Source organism: Garra rufa, chromosome 7, assembly GCF_049309525.1.
Source record: "Garra rufa chromosome 7, GarRuf1.0, whole genome shotgun sequence".
Taxonomy (NCBI): domain Eukaryota; kingdom Metazoa; phylum Chordata; class Actinopteri; order Cypriniformes; family Cyprinidae; genus Garra; species Garra rufa.
Genome location: NC_133367.1, coordinates 16,204,268 through 16,217,718, shown reverse-complemented (window position 1 = coordinate 16,217,718; position 13,451 = coordinate 16,204,268).

The window sequence follows — 13,451 nt, the reverse complement described above, 5'->3', positions numbered from 1 at the left end:
TGCTTCATTTGTGAATTTCGTTTTGAACTTTCTATTTGAACGCATTCGTTTTCTGGATCCTTGGACTAAAATGTTTACAGGGGTTCACTGGTTTAAGAAATTTCTGATCGTAAAAATCAGCTTCTTTTTATTTGTAAGGTATCGTTTTTATTATTATGTACTGATTTAAATTACTGGTGCGGTGAGCGGGCGCATTAGGCGCAATCATTAAAGACATTTCAAAGCAAGCCGGCTCCACGGTCCTGACTGCATCATCACTGCCTTTATTGGGTGTTTTGAGCGAATATTTACATTTATTCACATGACTGGATGCGGTGGACTGCCATGATTTTGGCGAATGCAGGACACTACTGAATAATGCGCATCAGAGGGGATTTAAAAAGTGGAAATTGCCGTGCCACTGGTCTTTCATGTTTCTAACATGCAGTCAAGTGTATATGACATAAAAATATATTTTGTAATATCGTGCAATCAGTGCTATCTGCTAGCAAACTTTAGCGATTTTTTTGCAAACGTTTATTTACAAAACAACACCATAAACACAAACACAAGATTGAAGGTAATATAAATATAATGAAACATTGTCATGAAAATCCTTATTAAAGGCAAAAATTACTTATATTTACGAGTCTGCTTGCTCGAGTGAGCAGCCATGTTGGAAATTTCTCTTAACCCTTCGTTTGAAGTGAGGTCCTGAAAAATCTTCGTTTGGAGGGCTATCTGGCCCTTCCCCTTACCCCTACCCCTCCAACCAAAAGAGAAATGAGACACCCCTACCCCTTCACGTGAACGCGCCAAACGGAGGGGTAGGGCTAAGTGTAGGGCTAAGGGGTAGAATTGGGATTGAGCCTTACTTCCGACATCTGAGCCTTAAAGGGGTCATCCGGTGCCACACGCACTTTTACAAGCTGTTTGAACTGAAATGTGTGTTGGGAGTGTGTGTACACAACCACCCTAGAATGACAAAGATCCACCCAGTAGTTTTCTTTTAATTTAGTAAAATAATTTGCCTCTTCTCATATCGAGCCGTTCTCAGATGCCTGTCATTATGGCGTAACGAGGCAGAGGCCGCTCCTGCGATAGTTGATAGACAGCAGTGTTTTAGCATAGACCCGCCCCGAGTGTAAACTGACAGCACTGAGGGAATGTGACAGCTGATCTATCTAAATGGGTTCATGTTTACATGAATCATTTCTCACCATACTGCTTTATAAACAAGGGTCAGTATAAAGCTTAGCTTTGTAACGCTAGATGGTTTAAAACGGTGTCTGTTAATGATTATTATAAAACGGTTAGTTCCATTCCTCAATTCTGATTGGTCAGCAGCTGTGTCGTATTCATGATACGGCACTGCTATGACCGCTTCACTCAACGGTTTTGTGTATCATTGAACCCCCTTAGCAACCACCCTTAGCAACGTAAACACAGCTGCAGCAGTTAGGGACTACTTTTTGCAGCGGAAGGCAGTTAATGATTTTATTTTATGAAAACATACAACTTAATATATATAAATTAATATATATTTTTGATTTTAATATTTTTATTGTGTGGTAACCGTTTTATAAAAGCAATAAGGTACTTGAGGCCGTGCTGTATCGTGAATAAATCACGGCTGAAGGGGTTGCAGGTACTCCTCTTCGCGTCGTGCCTAACAACGCCCTACAGCCGTGATTTATTCACGATACAGCACGGCCTCTTGTACCTTATTGCTTAAAGATAACGCAATACCTGCAAACGTGTTTACAGCCCGCAACTGCACATGAGCAAAGACTATAACACTCACACTTATGTATTTCAATATAAGGACGGGGTAAGTTACGTTAACGATGACTTTTTTGCTCTTGTTCAATCAGCTATGCCTCAGTAAACACACCGCGTTCGTCTATTTACCACAGTAAACACAGTAAACACACCGCGTTCGTCTATTTACCACAGTAACCACAGTAAACACACCGCGTTCGTCTATTTACCACAGTAAACACACCGCGTTTGTCTATTTACCACAGTAAACACACCGCGTTCGTCTATTTACCACAGTAAACACACCGCATTCGTCTATTTACCACAGTAAACACACCACGTTCGTCTATTTACCACAGTAAGCACACCGCGTTCGTCTATTTACCACAGTAAACACACCGCATTCGTCTATTTACCACAGTAAACACACCGCATTCGTCTATTTACCACAGTAAACACACCGCATTTGTCTATTTACCATAGTAAACACACCGCATTCGTCTATTTACCACAGTAAACACACTGCATTTGTCTATTTACCATAGTAAACACACCGCGTTCGTCTATTTACCACAGTAAGCACACCGCGTTCGTCTATTTACCACAGTAAACACACCGCATTCGTCTATTTACCACAGTAAACACAGTAAACACACCGCATTCGTCTATTTACCACAGTAAACACACCGCGTTCGTCTATTTACCACAGTAAACACAGTAAACACACCGCATTCGTCTATTTACCACAGTAAACACAGTAAACACACCGCATTCGTCTATTTACCACAGTAAACACAGTAAACATACCGCATTCATCTATTTACCACAGTAAACACACCGCGTTCATCTATTTACCACAGTAAACACAGTAAACACACCGCGTTCGTCTATTTACCATAGTAAACACACCGCTTTCGTCTATTTACCACAGTAAACACACCGCATTCATCTATTTACCATAGTAAACACACCGCATTCGTCTATTTACCATAGTAAACACACCGCATTCGTCTATTTACCACAGTAAACACACTGCATTTGTCTATTTACCACAGTAAACACACCGCATTCGTCTATTTACCACAGTAGACACTGTGGCTGTGGTAAACACAGCCATATCACCCTGCAGCCACAGCCATATCACCCTGCAGCCCAAGATCGGTTGCTCATTGAAGCTAAGCAGGGCTGAGCCTGGTCAGTACCTGGATGGGAGACCTCCTGGGAAAACTAGGTTGCTGTTGGAAGAGGTGTTAGTGAGGCCAGCAGGGGGTGCTCACCCTGTGGTCTATGTGGGTCCTAATGCCCCAGTATAGTGATGGGGACACTATACTGTAAAAAAGCACCGTCCTTCGGATGAGACGTTAAACCGAGGTCCTGACTCTCTGTGGTCACAAAAAATCCCATGGCACTTCTCGTAAAGAGTAGGGGTGTAACCCCGGTGTCCTGGCCAAATTCCCTCCACTGGCCCTAGTCAATCATGGCCTCCTAATAATCCCCTTCCATTAAATTGGCTATATTACTCTCTCCTCTCCACCTGTAGCTGGTGTGTGGTGAGCGCACCGGCGCCGTTGTACTGTGGCTGCCGACGCATCATCCAAGTGGATGCTGCACACTGGTGGTGGTTGAGGAGAGATCCCCCATATGATTGTAAAGCGCTTTGGGTGTACGGAAATACACATGAAAGCGCTATACAAATGCATCATTCATTCATTCATAAACACAGTAAACACACCACGTTCGTCTATTTACCACAGTAAACACACCGCATTCGTCTATTTACCACAGTAAACACACCGCATTCGTCTATTTACCACAGTAAACACACCGCGTTCGTCTATTTACCACAGTAAACACAGTAAACACACCGCATTCGTCTATTTACCACAGTAAACACAGTAAACACACCGCATTCGTCTATTTACCACAGTAAACACAGTAAACATACCGCATTCATCTATTTACCACAGTAAACACACCGCGTTCGTCTATTTACCACAGTAAACACAGTAAACACACCGCGTTCGTCTATTTACCACAGTAAACACACCGCTTTCGTCTATTTACCACAGTAAACACACCGCATTCATCTATTTACTATAGTAAACACACCGCATTCGTCTATTTACCATAGTAAACACACCGCATTCGTCTATTTACCACAGTAAACACACTGCATTTGTCTATTTACCATAGTAAACACACCGCATTCGTCTATTTACCACAGTAAACACACTGCATTTGTCTATTTACCATAGTAAGCACACCGCGTTCGTCTATTTACCACAGTAAACACAGTAAACACACCGCATTCGTCTGTTTACCACAGTAAACACACCGTGTTCGTCTATTTACCACAGTAAACACACCGCGTTCATCTATTTACCACAGTAAACACACCGCATTTGTCTATTTACCACAGTAAACACACCGCGTTCGTCTATTTACAACAGTAAACACAGTAAACACACCGCGTTCGTCTATTTACAACAGTAAACACAGTAAACACACCGCATTTGTCTATTTACAACAGTAAACACAGTAAACACACCGCGTTCATCTATTTACCACAGTAAACACAGTAAACACACCGCATTCGTCTATTTACCACAGTAAACACACCGTGTTCGTCTATTTACCATAGTAAACACACCGCTGTTTACCACAGTAAACACACCGCATTCGTCTATTTACCATAGTAAACACACCGCATTCGTCTATTTACCATAGTAAACACACCGCTGTTTACCACAGTAAACACAGTAAACACACCGCATTCGTCTATTTACCATAGTAAACACACCGCATTCGTCTATTTACCACAGTAAACACACTGCATTTGTCTATTTACCATAGTAAACACACCGCGTTTGTCTATTTACCACAGTAAGCACACCGCGTTCGTCTATTTACCACAGTAAACACAGTAAACACACCGCGTTCATCTATTTACCACAGTAAACACAGTAAACACACCGCATTCGTCTATTTACCACAGTAAACACACCGTGTTCGTCTATTTATCACAGTAAACACACCGCGTTCATCTATTTACCACAGTAAACACAGTAAACACACCGTATTCGTCTATTTACCACAGTAAACACACCGTGTTCGTCTATTTACCACAGTAAACACACTGCATTCGTCTATTTACCATAGTAAACACACCGCTGTTTACCACAGTAAACACAGTAAACACACCGCATTCGTCTATTTACCATAGTAAACACACCGCATTCGTCTATTTACCACAGTAAACACACCGCATTCGTCTATTTACCATAGTTCGTCTATTTACCACAGTAAATACAGTAAACACAGTAAACACACCGCATTCGTCTATTTACCACAGTAAACACACCGCGTTCGTCTATTTACCACAGTAAACACACCGCGTTCGTCTATTTACCACAGTAAACACACCGCGTTCGTCTATTTACCACAGTAAACACACCGCATTCGTCTATTTACCACAGTAAACACACCGCATTCGTCTATTTACCACAGTAAACACACCGCATTCGTCTATTTACCATAGTAAACACACCGCATTCGTCTATTTACCACAGTAAGCACACCGCGTTCATCTATTTACCACAGTAAACACAGTAAACACACCGCATTCGTCTATTTACCACAGTAAACACACCGTGTTCGTCTATTTACCACAGTAAACACACCGCGTTCATCTATTTACCACAGTAAACACACCGTGTTCGTCTATTTACCACAGTAAACACACCGCATTCGTCTATTTACCATAGTAAACACACCGCTGTTTACCACAGTAAACACACCGCATTCGTCTATTTACCATAGTAAACACACCGCATTCGTCTATTTACCATAGTAAACACACCGCTGTTTACCACAGTAAACACAGTAAACACACCGCATTCGTCTATTTACCATAGTAAACACACCGCTGTTTACCACAGTAAACACAGTAAACACACCGCATTCGTCTATTTACCATAGTAAACACACCGCATTCGTATATTTACCACAGTAAACACACCGCATTCGTCTATTTACCACAGTAAACACACCGTGTTCGTCTATTTACCACAGTAAACACACCGCATTCGTCTATTTACCACAGTAAACACACCGCGTTCATCTATTTACCACAGTAAACACACCGCGTTCGTCTATTTACCACAGTAAACACAGTAAACACATCACGTTCGTCTATTTACCACAGTAAACACACCGTGTTCGTCTATTTACCACAGTAAACACAGTAAACACACCGCGTTCGTCTATTTACCACAGTAAACACACCACGTTCGTCTATTTACCATAGTAAACACACCGCATTCGTATATTTACCACAGTAAACACACCGCATTCGTCTATTTACCACAGTAAACACACCGCGTTTGTCTATTTACCACAGTAAACACACCGCATTCGTCTATTTACCACAGTAAACACACCGCGTTCATCTATTTACCACAGTAAACACACCGCGTTCGTCTATTTACCACAGTAAACACAGTAAACACACCGCGTTCGTCTATTTACCACAGTAAACACACCACGTTCGTCTATTTACCACAGTAAACACACCGCGTTCGCCTTTACCACAGTAAACACACCGCGTTCGTCTATTTACCACAGTAAACACACTGCGTTCGTCTATTTACCACAGTAAACACAGTAAACACACCGCGTTCGTCTATTTACCACAGTAAACACACCGCGTTCATCTATTTACCACAGTAAACACACCGCATTCGTCTATTTACCACAGTAAACACACCGTGTTCGTCTATTTACCACAGTAAACACACCGCATTCGTCTATTTACCATAGTAAACACACCGCTGTTTACCACAGTAAACACACCGCATTCGTCTATTTACCATAGTAAACACACCGCATTCGTCTAGTAAACACACCGCTGTTTACCACAGTAAACACAGTAAACACACCGCATTCGTCTATTTACCATAGTAAACACACCGCTGTTTACCACAGTAAACACAGTAAACACACCGCATTTGTCTATTTACCATAGTAAACACACCGCATTCGTCTATTTACCACAGTAAACACACCGCATTCGTCTATTTACCACAGTAAGCACACCGCGTTCGTCTATTTACCACAGTAAACACACCGCATTCGTCTATTTACCACAGTAAACACACCGCGTTCGTCTATTTACCACAGTAAACACACCGCATTCGTCTATTTACCACAGTAAACACAGCGCATTCGTCTATTTACCACATTAAACACAGCGCATTCGTCTATTTACCACAGTAAACACACCGCGTTCATCTATTTACCACAGTAAACACACCGCGTTCGTCTATTTACCACAGTAAACACAGTAAACACACCACGTTCGTCTATTTACCACAGTAAACACACCGTGTTCGTCTATTTACCACAGTAAACACAGTAAACACACCGCGTTCGTCTATTTACCACAGTAAACACAGTAAACACACCACGTTCGTCTATTTACCACAGTAAACACACCGCGTTCGTCTTTACCACAGTAAACACACCGCGTTCGTCTATTTACCACAGTAAACACACCTCGTTCGTCTATTTACCACAGTAAACACAGTAAACACACCGCGTTCGTCTATTTACCACAGTAAACACACCGCGTTCGTCTATTTACCACAGTAAACACACCTCGTTCGTCTATTTACCACAGTAAACACAGTAAACACACCGCATTTGTCTATTTACCACAGTAAACACACCGCGTTCGTCTATTTACCACAGTAAACACACCGCATTCGTCTATTTACCACAGTAAACACACCGCATTCGTCTATTTACCACGGTAAACACACCGCGTTCGTCTATTTACCACAGTAAACACACCGCATTCGTCTATTTACCACAGTAAACACACCGCATTCGTCTATTTACCACAGTAAGCACACCGCGTTCGTCTATTTACCACAGTAAACACAGTAAACACACCGCATTCGTCTATTTACCACTGTAAACACACCGTGTTTGTCTATTTACCACAGTAAACACAGTAGACACACCGCGTTTGTCTATTTACCACAGTAAACACACCGCGTTCATCTATTTACCACAGTAAACACACCGTGTTTGTCTATTTACCACAGTAAACACAGTAGACACACCGCGTTTGTCTATTTACCACAGTAAACACACCGCGTTCATCTATTTACCACAGTAAACACACCGCGTTCGTCTATTTACCACAGTAAACACAGTAAACACACCACGTTCGTCTATTTACCACAGTAAACACACCGTGTTCGTCTATTTACCACAGTAAACACAGTAAACACACCGCGTTCGTCTATTTACCACAGTAAACACAGTAAACACACCACGTTCGTCTATTTACCACAGTAAACACACCGCGTTCGTCTTTACCACAGTAAACACACCGCGTTCGTCTATTTACCACAGTAAACACACCTCGTTCGTCTATTTACCACAGTAAACACAGTAAACACACCGCGTTCGTCTATTTACCACAGTAAACACACCGCGTTCGTCTATTTACCACAGTAAACACACCTCGTTCGTCTATTTACCACAGTAAACACAGTAAACACACCGCATTTGTCTATTTACCACAGTAAACACACCGCGTTCGTCTATTTACCACAGTAAACACACCGCATTCGTCTATTTACCACAGTAAACACACCGTGTTTGTCTATTTACCACAGTAAACACAGTAGACACACCGCGTTTGTCTATTTACCACAGTAAACACACCGCATTCGTCTATTTACCACAGTAAACACACCGCGTTCATCTATTTACCACAGTAAACACACCGCGTTCGTCTATTTACCACAGTAAACACAGTAAACACACCACGTTCGTCTATTTACCACAGTAAACACACCGTGTTCGTCTATTTACCACAGTAAACACAGAGCAAGAGCAAGCCTAAACAGAGAGCAAGAACATGCCAACGTTCATGCTTGAAACCAGAAATGGTCATGCTGGTTTTCTTAGCAGAAAGCAGCTAGACTCTGCCAGTGTTCTAATTGTTTTTATGTGGGACACTGTGGTCTGGGTTGTTGTTTTTTCAAACACACGCACGCGCATACGCACACACATACTTACTTTTTGCCATAGGTCTGTTCTAAAGACATTTTGTTCTACCTTTACTAGGCAGGGCTCGAAATTGTGAACGTTTTGGTCGCATATGCTCCAAAAATTTAATCTGCGTGACATGAAATTATATTTGGGAGCATTCGTGCGAGAAACTGTTGTTGTCCGACTTGGTTTCATTTCTTTACAAAACTTTCGCTACCATAACTACTGCACAGACTGCTGTGAGCTGATACAGTGACAGGTTCGCCATTCTCTCTTTCGATTGTGAAAAATAAAAGGTCTCAACAAACCGCTTTTGAAGAAATATAATATATTTCTATTTACCACAGTAAACACAGTAAACACACCGCATTCGTCTATTTACCACAGTAAACACACCGCGTTCATCTATTTACCACAGTAAACACACCGCGTTCGTCTATTTACCACAGTAAACACAGTAAACACACCACGTTCGTCTATTTACCACAGTAAACACACCGTGTTCGTCTATTTACCACAGTAAACACAGTAAACACACCGCATTCGTCTATTTACCACAGTAAACACAGTAAACACACCACGTTCGTCTATTTACCACAGTAAACACACCGCGTTCGTCTTTACCACAGTAAACACACCGCGTTCGTCTATTTACCACAGTAAACACAGTAAACACACCGCGTTCGTCTATTTACCACAGTAAACACACCGCGTTCGTCTATTTACCACAGTAAACACACCTCGTTCGTCTATTTACCACAGTAAACACAGTAAACACACCGCATTTGTCTATTTACCACAGTAAACACACCGCGTTCGTCTATTTACCACAGTAAACACACCGCATTCGTCTATTTACCACAGTAAACACACCGCGTTCGTCTATTTACCACAGTAAACACACCGCATTCGTCTATTTACCACAGTAAACACACCGCATTCGTCTATTTACCACAGTAAACACACCGCGTTCGTCTATTTACCACAGTAAACACACCGCATTCGTCTATTTACCACAGTAAACACACCGCATTCGTCTATTTACCACAGTAAGCACACCGCGTTCGTCTATTTACCACAGTAAACACAGTAAACACACCGCATTCGTCTATTTACCACAGTAAACACACCGTGTTTGTCTATTTACCACAGTAAACACAGTAGACACACCGCGTTTGTCTATTTACCACAGTAAACACACCGCGTTCATCTATTTACCACAGTAAACACACCGTGTTTGTCTATTTACCACAGTAAACACAGTAGACACACCGCGTTTGTCTATTTACCACAGTAAACACACCGCGTTCGTCTATTTACCACAGTAAACACAGTAAACACACCACGTTCGTCTATTTACCACAGTAAACACACCGTGTTCGTCTATTTACCACAGTAAACACAGTAAACACACCGCGTTCGTCTATTTACTACAGTAAACACAGTAAACACACCACGTTCGTCTATTTACCACAGTAAACACACCGCGTTCGTCTTTACCACAGTAAACCCCCCGCGTTCGTCTATTTACCACAGTAAACACACCTCGTTCGTCTATTTACCACAGTAAACACAGTAAACACACCGCGTTCGTCTATTTACCACAGTAAACACACCGCGTTCGTCTATTTACCACAGTAAACACACCGCATTCGTCTATTTACCACAGTAAACACAGTAAACACACCGCGTTCATCTATTTACCACAGTAAACACACCGCGTTCGTCTATTTACCACAGTAAACACACCTCGTTCGTCTATTTACCACAGTAAACACAGTAAACACACCGCATTTGTCTATTTACCACAGTAAACACACCGCGTTCGTCTATTTACCACAGTAAACACACCGCATTCGTCTATTTACCACAGTAAACACACCGTGTTTGTCTATTTACCACAGTAAACACAGTAGACACACCGCGTTTGTCTATTTACCACAGTAAACACACCGCATTCGTCTATTTACCACAGTAAACACACCGCGTTCATCTATTTACCACAGTAAACACACCGCGTTCGTCTATTTACCACAGTAAACACAGTAAACACACCACGTTCGTCTATTTACCACAGTAAACACACCGTGTTCGTCTATTTACCACAGTAAACACAGAGCAAGAGCAAGCCTAAACAGAGAGCAAGAACATGCCAACGTTCATGCTTGAAACCAGAAATGGTCATGCTGGTTTTCTTAGCAGAAAGCAGCTAGACTCTGCCAGTGTTCTAATTGTTTTTATGTGGGACACTGTGGTCTGGGTTGTTGTTTTTTCAAACACACGCACGCGCATACGCACACACATACTTACTTTTTGCCATAGGTCTGTTCTAAAGACATTTTGTTCTACCTTTACTAGGCAGGGCTCGAAATTGTGAACGTTTTGGACGCATATGCTCCAAAAATTTAATCTGCGTGACATGAAATTATATTTGGGAGCATTCGTGCGAGAAACTGTTGTTGTCCGACTTGGTTTCATTTCTTTACAAAACTTTCGCTACCATAACTACTGCACAGACTGCTGTGAGCTGATACAGTGACAGGTTCGCCATTCTCTCTTTCGATTGTGAAAAATAAAAGGTCTCAACAAACCGCTTTTGAAGAAATATAATATATTTCTATTTACCACAGTAAACACAGTAAACACACCGCATTCGTCTATTTACCACAGTAAACACACCGCGTTCATCTATTTACCACAGTAAACACACCGCGTTCGTCTATTTACCACAGTAAACACAGTAAACACACCACGTTCGTCTATTTACCACAGTAAACACACCGTGTTCGTCTATTTACCACAGTAAACACAGTAAACACACCGCGTTCGTCTATTTACCACAGTAAACACAGTAAACACACCACGTTCGTCTATTTACCACAGTAAACACACCGCGTTCGTCTTTACCACAGTAAACACACCGCGTTCGTCTATTTACCACAGTAAACACAGTAAACACACCGCATTTGTCTATTTACCACAGTAAACACACCTCGTTCGTCTATTTACCACAGTAAACACAGTAAACACACCGCATTTGTCTATTTACCACAGTAAACACACCGCGTTCGTCTATTTACCACAGTAAACACACCGCATTCGTCTATTTACCACAGTAAACACACCGCGTTCGTCTATTTACCACAGTAAACACACCGCATTCGTCTATTTACCACAGTAAACACACCGCATTCGTCTATTTACCACAGTAAACACACCGCGTTCGTCTATTTACCACAGTAAACACACCGCATTCGTCTATTTACCACAGTAAACACACCGCATTCGTCTATTTACCACAGTAAGCACACCGCGTTCGTCTATTTACCACAGTAAACACAGTAAACACACCGCATTCGTCTATTTACCACAGTAAACACACCGTGTTTGTCTATTTACCACAGTAAACACAGTAGACACACCGCGTTTGTCTATTTACCACAGTAAACACACCGCGTTCATCTATTTACCACAGTAAACACACCGTGTTTGTCTATTTACCACAGTAAACACAGTAGACACACCGCGTTTGTCTATTTACCACAGTAAACACACCGCGTTCGTCTATTTACCACAGTAAACACAGTAAACACACCACGTTCGTCTATTTACCACAGTAAACACACCGTGTTCGTCTATTTACCACAGTAAACACAGTAAACACACCGCGTTCGTCTATTTACTACAGTAAACACAGTAAACACACCACGTTCGTCTATTTACCACAGTAAACACACCGCGTTCGTCTTTACCACAGTAAACCCCCCGCGTTCGTCTATTTACCACAGTAAACACACCTCGTTCGTCTATTTACCACAGTAAACACAGTAAACACACCGCGTTCGTCTATTTACCACAGTAAACACACCGCGTTCGTCTATTTACCACAGTAAACACACCTCGTTCGTCTATTTACCACAGTAAACACAGTAAACACACCGCATTTGTCTATTTACCACAGTAAACACACCGCGTTCGTCTATTTACCACAGTAAACACACCGCATTCGTCTATTTACCACAGTAAACACACCGTGTTTGTCTATTTACCACAGTAAACACAGTAGACACACCGCGTTTGTCTATTTACCACAGTAAACACACCGCATTCGTCTATTTACCACAGTAAACACACCGCGTTCATCTATTTACCACAGTAAACACACCGCGTTCGTCTATTTACCACAGTAAACACAGTAAACACACCACGTTCGTCTATTTACCACAGTAAACACACCGTGTTCGTCTATTTACCACAGTAAACACAGAGCAAGAGCAAGCCTAAACAGAGAGCAAGAACATGCCAACGTTCATGCTTGAAACCAGAAATGGTCATGCTGGTTTTCTTAGCAGAAAGCAGCTAGACTCTGCCAGTGTTCTAATTGTTTTTATGTGGGACACTGTGGTCTGGGTTGTTGTTTTTTCAAACACACGCACGCGCATACGCACACACATACTTACTTTTTGCCATAGGTCTGTTCTAAAGACATTTTGTTCTACCTTTACTAGGCAGGGCTCGAAATTGTGAACGTTTTGGACGCATATGCTCCAAAAATTTAATCTGCGTGACATGAAATTATATTTGGGAGCATTCGTGCGAGAAACTGTTGTTGTCCGACTTGGTTTCATTTCTTTACAAAACTTTCG